Here is a 9564-nt window from a genome sequence, read left to right as displayed (position 1 = left end):
CCTCTCCACATAGAAGACAGTTTTGCCCCTCTCCTCGCATCCCAAAACTCACCCGTCCTTTTCTTTAAAATATTGTATGCAAAGGAGTTTCTCCTTGTATTTGTTTCTCCTTGCATGTGTAACAGATATAATTGGAAAGTGCTTCCCAAACTTTTTCTCCTGTTGTTACAGGTTAATGTCAACAATCAGAATACTAAGAATTTACAGTAAGAGTTAATTACTTTTTTGGATTCATATGTAATTTTTTTTTTTTTTTTTTTTTTTGAGACGGAGTCTCACTCTGTCGCCCAGGCTGGAGTGCAGTGACTGGATCTCAGCTCACTGCAAGCTCCGCCTCCCGGGTTCACGCCATTCTCCTGCCTCAGCCTCCCGAGTAGCTGGGACTACACCATGTGTAATTTTTAAGTGGCATGCCAACTGTCCAAATACTATGTACTGGTTTTCCTGCCCATTAATCTGATACTTCCTTTTCATATAATTTTTCTCCATAATGAGATATCACCTTACACTCGTGAGGATGGCTGTTATCAAAAGAATGAAAGATAAAAAGTGTTGGTGAGGATGTGGAGAAATTCAAACTCTGGTGCAGATGGTGCGAATGTAAAATGGTACAGCCGCTGTGGAAAACGGTAGGGAGGTTCCTGAAAAAGAGAAAAATAGAACTACCATAGGATCCAGCCATTCCACTTGTAGGTATTTATCCAAAAGAACTGAAATCAGGATCAGGAGAAACATTAACGTGCTCATGTTCATTGCAGCACTGTCAATGTGAGCTAAAATGTGGAAACAGCCTAAATGTTCATCAATGGGTGAATAAAGAAAATGTGGTGGATACAGACAGTGGAATATTACTCGGCCTTAAAAAAAGAACGAAAATCGTGCCATATGTGACAATATGGATGGACCTGAAGGACAGTATGCAAAGGGAAATAAGCCAGTCCCACGAGCGTTAACTGATTTTCCTACACGGAGTAAGCATCCTCTTAGTCATCTCTTCTTACTGATTCCCTGCCTCTATGGTAGCTTTTATTAGCATGGTCAACCAAGAATGGGAATAACTATGGCTGCTGTTTGTTGGGCATTTATTCTATGCCAGTCCAGGGCTACGTGGTGGACATTTCTCTTTCTAGTCCTCACGGTGGCCCTGCCTGGTAAGTATGGGCATCAGTGTGACATGTGGCGGTGAGTCCCGGCTCCGGACCACACCACATGGGTTCAGCTCTGTTTTTTACAGTTAGCAGCTGTGAAGGTTTCTGACTCACTCTAGGCCCTAGTTTTCTTATTTGTTCAAGGTGGGTATTAATAGCACACAAACTAGAGGGTTTTAGCAAGGACTAAATTGACTAACCGGTGCTAAACACTTAGGATAAAGCCTGCCACATAGTAAGCAATAAAAAAAATTACTTTGTATTCTACATTATACAGAAAAGGAAAGTGAGTTAGAGAGATTAGGTAACTTGTCTGTGCTGGAATTCAATCCAAGGCCTTTGACCTTTTTTATGCCAAAGCTCAATCTCTTCTCAACTATGTGGGAACACGCAGAAATAGCTTGTTGGTGTCAGAACTGGGTTTTGAATGCAGTTATTGGGTTTTGCTACAAGCTGACCTGCCTTTGGGCCTAGATGGTGGTTTGTCTTGGCTGGTCGGAGAGGGAGGGCTGGAGGTTCCTCATTTTATCCTGTTTTACTGTACCCCTCTACGTTGGCCTTCAGAGGGCGCCATTGAGCTGTATTCACTAGGTTCCAGGAGGAAGGACTTCAGTATAATCTGAAATTACACGTGATGAAAAGAAAAACTCGAAGGCCGAAATTCAAACTGCTAAGACTTTTGTCTTTATGAAGAAACAGTTACTAAAAAACAAAATTCCTCCCCTGCAAGAATGAGAGGACTTTTCAGAAGTCAAGGTTATTGCAATGTTTTTTTTTTTTTTCCTGTGCTCAACATACCTGTACTAAAAAAATAAAAATAAAAAAAAAACCTATAAAATTACCTTAAAATAGAACAAAACAAAAAAGCACCAAAGACACTGAAACACAAAAACTCTGGAGACAGGAGATAATTATCAGTACCTGCAGCCTTAACCTTGTCAGGGAAGATGTTCTAAAACTTGTCTCTCCACCGACAGAATAAAACGAGTGTTTAACTCTGGTTAATGCTAACAAGGATCTAACACATCAGAGAGCATGGAAGCCCTGGAAAATAATTGCGACCAACTTTTCTTTGCTGATTTGCCAAATCTGAGGTTCCAGACGGTGTGGTTTAGCTGGAAGCATTCAATAGAAAAGCCCACCTGTCTCCATGGCCAGCCTGAGCCCATCTGGGGCCCTGCCACACCTACCATCTGACCTCTGGCCTAACCCCAATGCCAGCCTGTGAAGCCAGCCTCTGTGTGGAACTAGTGCTCTTAGGGAATTGTCAAAGCCCTGTGATGACCCTTTGTCCACAAATGGTGGACAGTCTGATCCTTCTTCGTCCCTCTCTCCTCTCAGGCATACACTGAGTGTGGGAGAGAAATATCCTGCTCAAAAGAGAGTGCTCCCTATTCTGGTGCATCTGGAAATCATCTGGCAAATATCTTCTGACCATCTCTAACTGAATAAGCCTTCAAGTGCATCAGCCCTTTTCAGCTCCCACAACTTTCTCTTGTGATCATCCCCGTTTTACAGGATATGGAGGGGTAAGGTGACTTCAATGTCACCTAGCTCCTGGAGTCACTATGTTGAGGTTCCGGCTCCTCCGATTTAAGTCCAGGAGTCTATAAATGACCAGATCTTCACATTTTGCTGCTCAGAACCTGGGGCTGAAGCTGAAATTCACTCAGTTCATCCTTCATTGGCTGTCTGTCTTCACCTTTGCAGGACTTCCCAGGGCTGTGCTGAAAAGAGAATCTTTGCTCTGATGCCCTCAAATCTGCCTCAAGTCCCCCCTTTGGCAAAATGGTCAGGGCCTATCTGATGGAATGTGAGGTACACTCAGGAGGACCCTCCAATCTCCCCCAGGGCCCCCCATTTTAATCTTAACCTTCCTGGTTTCATGCTCACCACTCACCTCCTGTAGCCCTGACCAGAATCCTTCCATTCTGTAGAATGCAAACACCTTCAGAAGGGGATGACTACTTTCATCCCTAAGGTCTTAATGTGATCTGGTTTAGACTCTTTTCTTTGCAGGAGGGTGAAAAATAGAAGTAAGAAGCAAAAGGAAAAGGGTCAGGAAGCGCTAAGGGGAAGGAATGGGGTGCCGCCTTTCCATGTGGCTGATGGCCGACCTTGGTTCTGGGTGCGTGGGTTCTGAGGCCACCCTCAATGACACGAAGTGTGTTAAATACAGGGTGTCCTGATGCGGGATGCAAAACAACACCCACCCTCTCCCCCAGCCTACCCTCATAAGCTGAATATTAATTCTACGCCCCACAAACACTTTGATGGCATCAATGCGGTCTAACAGTATGTTCTGTTTTCTGCCATGCAGTGTGGGTAATCGCTCAGCGCTCTTCGGTAGTGATGAAAGAATCAGACTCCACTGCAGAAAACACCTCATTTTATTCTCAGAAGGTCAGTGGTGAGAAATGGAGCTTTCTTTAAAATGGGCTTACAAAAAACAAAAAAAACACCAAACTTTATAGCTTATTGACCGAAAAGATCTCCATATGCTTTTTTTTTTTTTTAATAAGCAGAGATATAGTTAATAGTTCACAGATTTTAGCTGGGGTTTTTCCTTTTTTGTTTGTTTATGAAATGATTTTGCTTCTCAGTTTTAAGAAGACATTTCACACCTCCCTCTGAATTTCTCATGACTTTGACTGCTGAACTAAACTTGACACTCTTGTACCGAGGGCTGTGCTGATAAGAGAATCTTTGCTCTGTAACCCACAAACACAAATATCTCCCAAATGTGGAGACATTTCAGGATCTCTCCGCAAGTATGATCTTTAAGACTTACCCTTTGGCAAATCTTCAAGCCCCAAATACCTTGCAACTCCATCAGTGACCCTAATTCAGAGTGTATACCTCTCTGAAGGCCACCGGGCTGTGACCATGTGGGAGACATCTGAGCAATCTCCAGGGTCACTGAGCAACCCCCAACACACACAACCTGCCCAAAGGGGCCCGGTGTATTTCTTCCCCAGGCAGCAGCTGGATTCTAACTTACTGCAAACAAGTCACATTCAGTGACTTGACACACAGATGGGGCATGGTGATGTCAAGCAGCACTCTTCCCTCATCACTGTCCCTATTTCTTCCCTCAGTGTTTCAGCCAGTGTGGTCCTGATAAGAACTCTGTGGGCAACCAAGTTCCGCTCCTGAGCTCACTCCGGGTAGGTGTGGAAAGAGCTAGATGAGGAAGAGGAGAGCAGGCTCTGGAAGGACGTGGCAGCCTCCCTGTCATTCTTTCTCTCTCCTCCACTTTTCCTCCCTACTGTCCTCACGCGAATGGCTTTTCTGGGTTTACCCTCTTCTCTCATATCCCCGCCCCTCACAACACCTCCGGTACGGATAAAGGAGGGCTGGCATGCTCCTTCTGGTGGTCATTTGTTGCAGGACAGCAGTATAGACTGTCACCCAAGTAGCAAGAAGAGAGGGGTCTCTTTTGATTTCTGGGGCAGGCTGGCACTGATCTGGCTGGCTTACATGAGTCAGCTGGGCTCAAGCTCCCTGGTGTCCCAGGGCACGAGAGTGTTTGCAGCTGTGAGTAGATCCAGTCACAGTGACCCCAGCAACGCCAGGTCAGGGTGGGCGGTGGGGCAGAGGGCGGGGGCGGGGGCCTGGCAAGCCCCAGTTTCTGCCGTTGCATCTGCGGGATTCGAGCCTTGGCAACGAACTCCACCCGCTTAACAACAATTCATGGCATCTAATTGCTCTTTCCTTTTCATTTTATTTAGTAACTGGGTTCAGCCCAGGAAACTCTGGCTTCCAATCCTTGAGTGTTTTGACTTGGGGACCGTAAACTGTCTGATTTCTTGGACAAACATAATCTTGAGGAACTTTTCTCTTCACACAATGGCCAGGCTCTGTGAATGTCATGGCTCCCCATTCAGGTCTTGGTAGATTTTTTTCCCCCTTCCTACAGACGTCAAACTACTTAAAATAAATATTCCCTTTGGTTTTTGGGGCTCTTTCCTTTGGATTACTCACCTTTATCTTGGATTGGAGGGCAGCTGGAAGGCAGAGATAGGGTTCATGGTGACTCCCACACAGAGGAGGAGTCGCCTAGGCCGGGGAACCCAACCTAGGATCTTGTTTTTAGCGATTCTGGGGTTCACCTTTGACGCTGAAGATTGCACTGTTTTTGCCGTACGGTACCATCTATCCATGTGTGACTTTCCTATTTTGAGTGACTGCTAATCGTCTCCTTGCTCCAACTTCCCCTCCTCTGTGTCCCCCAGCCAGCCACCATAGTTCTTTCCGGAGCAAATCTGGTCATGTCTCCCCACCTCCTGCTACTAGGAACCTCTGAGGCCTCAGAGATAAAGTCCCATTTCTCAGTCAGGCAAACCGAGCCCTTCGTGGTACGGCCCCTCCTACCTTCCCAGTCTCTTTTCCCATACTTCCCTGGGTGGCCCCACCTTCAGCATCCCTCCAGACATGGGGTGTTGGCTTACCATGTGTGAGTCCTTCTGCCTGACATTTCTCTTCCTTCCTTGTCAGAGTCTAACTCATCCATAAAGTCCTGTTTCCGATGGGACTGTGTGAGGCCTTCCTATACAGAGCGTCCTCCACCCCTCCTCTATGCTCATATATATATATATGTATATACTATAGCAATCACTGCACCATATTGTGGTTAGCAACTTTCCAGCCATCCAAATAGCAGCTAGCTTACTTACTGTTACAATTATTATTTCGGTGCAAATAGACTAATTACCTTAATTCTTTTTCTTCTCCTTTTTTGTCCTCCCTTTTCTCATTCTTTTTGGTGGCTAGTAATACGATTTTCACAGGCTTTGCTGAATCTGGTGTCGTGCCTGGCATTCTAAAACAAAAAAAATATACAGTTTTGCATGCTAACTTTTGCCCCATCAAATACCTGCAATGCCTAGCTGCAGACCAGGCATTTTGTGTTTACTGCTACCTCATTTAAGTGTCACACACACTCTGTAAGCTAGATGTTTTGTTTTTCTAATTTTCACATGAGAAAGACCAAGGCTTAGTGAGTTTAAATCCATTTTTTAAGGTTAGCAGTGGCATAATTTAGACTCAGGTCTCTCTGATCCCAAATCCTGGGTTGGGTTGGACTACCCCACAGAATTGCACAGGGATTCTGTGTGTGAGAGCCCGGCCAGGAGGACTGTGCCCCAGAAGCATACTGTGAGGGTTGAGCTTTCTGTGCTTTCATGCTCTGTTTGTGGGATGGAAATGGAAACATTAACTTATAGTTCTCGGGATGGTTGCTAAGGGCAACAGGTTTGTATGAAGGCACCTGCAATTGTTAGACATTACAAAAAAGTAAGATCATTGGGTCTTTGCCACCCTCTCCAGTCTTATTCCCATCCCACCCTCAAATGTATTGTGCTTTCCCAGTAAGAGAGATGCACCCCTGAAGAAAGTCAGCTGCAGTTAGACTGATTGCTAGGTAAAACCAAGGGTTTCGTATCTTTAAATTGGGGGCAAGAGCGAGTGGGTCTGGTGGACTTAGGTGTGGGAATGTCAGAAACCACTGGAGACCAGGTCACACTGAGCGTAGGGTGGGGAAAGCCTGTAAACAGAGCATCCGAGGAAAAAGGAAGTTGGTGGGGGAGGAACGTGACTGCAAGGCAGCATTCTCTGGGCTGAGGCAAGCCGAGGTCCAGGCACAGGGTGTTGAGTGAGCATCCTAAGCGTCGGGATCCTGGTGACAGGCGCGTTCTCTGTAACACTCAGCATCACTGAGTGTGGGACCTCCTGCCCTCTGAGATCCTGTCCTTTATTCCTTTCTTTTCATCCAGGCCTAGGATCCACTGGAATTGATCTGTCAGTACGTGTTTATTAAAACACCTACTGGGTACAGGACACTGAGAAGAAACAGAATTGTATAACTCTGATCCTGGGCCTTATTCATGAGAAGCTTGGCTGGAAAAACATAGATAATAGATTCCTACACTGATTCACTCTTTTAGCCATTATTTATTGGATGCTTTCTTGTGTTTCAGAGTAAAATGGAGGAACACCAGTGAACAAACAACACACCAGGGGTGTGGTGGTTGTTGCTATTCAGAAAAAGAACACCTGCGGGGGGAAAAGGGTGGGTGGAGGAGGGGATCTGCGAGCTGTTGGGTGGAGAGGGGTTGCTGAGCCGGGGGCACCCCCGATGCAAAGTCAGACCCAAGCTCACACCTTTATTGCTGCCTCTGGTGGTGGCAACCTCACTCTCGTTATTGAAACAGGACACGTGGTCTAATTGCTGGGTTTTATTGACGGAGGTATTTGAAACTTGGTCTTACTTAAAAAATTCAGTATGGGTTGTTGCCCTACTGAGCTGATTGTGCACCTTAGTCCTATGGTCCCTGCAGTGAGCGGCCGCCCTCTGTGAGTTCCCCTCCGGTGATTAAATGGGGGGGAAAAGTGCAAGAAAGCCAGCTGTGGGCAGTAGCAGCTAGTATGTCTTTCTGTTTCTCAGTCACCTTCTTTTAGCACTGTTTTTTGGTTTCCTGCTGAAGAAAGACAACTGAGGTCAGTCACCCTGCAAGTTCACCAGTGCCTGTCACCTCCCTCTCAGGCCCGGGAGCCCCGCCCCTGCATTGGCACCCCCCCACCCCACTCCCCGCTTTCCTAAGCATGTGGCTCGCCTGGTTGTGAAACTTCTTGTTTGGGGAGTATCTCGCCCTATCTGCCCCAGTTATGCTGAAGTCAAGCGAGGACTGTTTTGTCAAAGTCGGCTGGTGCCCAGAACCCTTCTCTGAGCTGCTACCCACCTCTTCTCTTCAAAAACAGGAAGTCACCTCAGGCCAGAGTAAATCAGTCCTAATACCTTGGGGTGTGCATTTTGTTACAGCTCAGAAGGTCGGTTTAAAACTTGGCAAGTGAGATCCCTGGATGGCCTGGCCATGTTCTTTTTGTCTCCTCCCAAGCTTCTCGATTTCTCCTTCGCCCTGATCTTTACTCTATGATTCAGAGTCAAGCTTCTTGGGTGAGACCTTCGAGAAAAGTCAACGGTGGGTTTAGAGCCCCTCCCAGGGATTTGAGGAGCCCACTTTGGGGGTTAAAATAAAGGATACGGCCCCAGATTCTGTAATCCTTTTTTTTTTTTAAATCTTATTTAGTTTTTATGTTAGTTTTATGTTAGCTGACACTACTGCCTCAGAACCAAAGTGATACACTTATTTATTTTATTTATTAATTATTATATAACGTAGAACAGTCTGGTTTTGTTGCTTTTAAGTGATGAAGGGCCTTTCTTTGCTCCCCCCCAAACTTTCTTTCTTTTCTTTTTTTAGGACATACATTAAGTTGTGAATCAGATGTTAAGCGAAGTGGAGACGGAAGGAAAATTGATGACTTCATAATATTTTTACAACTTTACAACAAATATAAATCTGAGTCTGTTGCATGTACCAGGGTCTAACAAGGGCAGAAAGCAAAGGCAAACTCAAGTTTATGAACCTTCCCCCTACACACAGAGGTGCTGGGGGATGGGGAAAAATTCTTAAATGCAGAAGCCTAGCTCAATACATGTGGGCATTTTAGGGTTAACACTGCAAGCAATAGGTTGTGGAAAGCCGGAATGTGGGATGTAAGTTTTGACACAGGTCTCCTTAGCACAGCTGGGGCAGTGATGGCCACAAACACGAGACAAGACGGCAGCTCAAGTCCATGGTGGGCGTGGCACCCTCCGAACTCTTGGGAGTCAAGCACAAGGGGCGGGGTGGCGTCCACCCATCACTTTCCTAAATTCTGCATTTCTTTTTTTTTTTTTTTTGAGACGGTCTCGCTCTGTCGCCCAGGCTGGAGTGCAGTGGCCAGATCTCAGATCACTGCAAGCTCCGCCTCCCGGGTTTACGCCATTCTCCTGCCTCAGCCTCCCGAGTAGCTGGGACTACAGGCGCCCGCCACCTCGCCCGGCTAGTTTTTTGTATTTTTAGTAGAGACGGGGTTTCACCGTGTTAGCCAGGATGGTCTCGATCTCCTGACCTCGTGATCCGCCCGTCTCGGCCTCCCAAAGTGCTGGGATTACAGGCTTGAGCCACCGCGCCCGGCTCTAAAGACAATTCAAGGAAGCAAACAATATCTTGGTTTCTAGAAAAGATTTCAGGGTTCTAGGGGACAGAGTTCATAGGATGTGAACATTGATTCCACCACAAAAACAAGTTAAAAAAAAAACAAAAAACAAAACAAGTAACAACAACCACCTAACCTAAGCAACAGCAAAACTGCAAGGAGCTTTTGGAGCAAAGGGCTGTGCCCTCAGCCTTCAACTACATACTCAAGCCCCAGAGTGACCTCTCTGGTTATGGAGGCATCACCTTTTCACTGCAAAGTGATACATTTATGTATTTCATCATCAAGAAGGAAAATACCAGTTTTACTTTTTAGGAGGCATGCTGTTAGCTTTATCCTAAGCTGCTATTGTAATTCGGGGATAGATCAAGAC

This window comes from Colobus angolensis, unplaced genomic scaffold (assembly GCF_000951035.1).
Source record: "Colobus angolensis palliatus isolate OR3802 unplaced genomic scaffold, Cang.pa_1.0 Scaffold137, whole genome shotgun sequence".
Classification (NCBI taxonomy): Eukaryota; Metazoa; Chordata; class Mammalia; order Primates; family Cercopithecidae; genus Colobus; species Colobus angolensis.
The sequence above is the reverse complement of the archived record's forward strand: the minus strand, read 5'-3'. Positions refer to the sequence as shown.